The sequence below is a fragment of the Sabethes cyaneus genome, chromosome 1 (assembly GCF_943734655.1).
Source record: "Sabethes cyaneus chromosome 1, idSabCyanKW18_F2, whole genome shotgun sequence".
In the NCBI taxonomy this organism is placed as follows: Eukaryota; Metazoa; Arthropoda; class Insecta; order Diptera; family Culicidae; genus Sabethes; species Sabethes cyaneus.
The window spans coordinates 78567253-78567908 of record NC_071353.1 but is presented as its reverse complement, the minus strand read 5'-3'; positions in this window follow the sequence as shown (position 1 = coordinate 78567908).

Below are 656 nucleotides of genomic sequence, written 5' to 3'. Positions count from 1 at the left end.
CTCAGCAGGTTGCTATAGGCATTTCCTTGCAGCATGGAGGATTTCGTCACTTCACAACTTAACTTATCAATTTAATAATTTTTGCAACAAGTATGAGTATGAGTTGCTATTAAAAAATGTGATGTGATTTCATTATTTTTTCGTGCATGAAAATCTTACGTAAGAAATGATTAAACTCCCTCCCCCCATCATGCCTGGAAACAAGCAGTTGTTTTACGATTCATTAATAAATTAATAAATTAAATAACTTATGTAGCCTAAAATCATCCCAAACTCGGGAACCGTATATTATACGACTCCAAAATGTTCCTATTGTACATCAGTCTCATTTCATCATTTGTTCCGGGATCGACGCTGAAGTCGCCATTAGTCAACATCAACAAAATATTCCCCAACTTACTTTAGACGCCAGTTTTGGGTCATATATTTTAAACGAGGCAAAGAAAACAAAATTCGGATTGAAAATGGATGAATGAGAGCCAGCTCAAAACTTGAGTCGTTTTCACCCCAATGAATAATGCTCATGAACATGAGGACCACCTACCGGTAGTGTCGTATAAACATGGAGAAACGCTGGCAATGGCTATAGATTGGATAAATTCCAAGATTTTTGAGAAGTAGAAGCTACCAGAGGACTGGATGGAAGGAATGGTTTG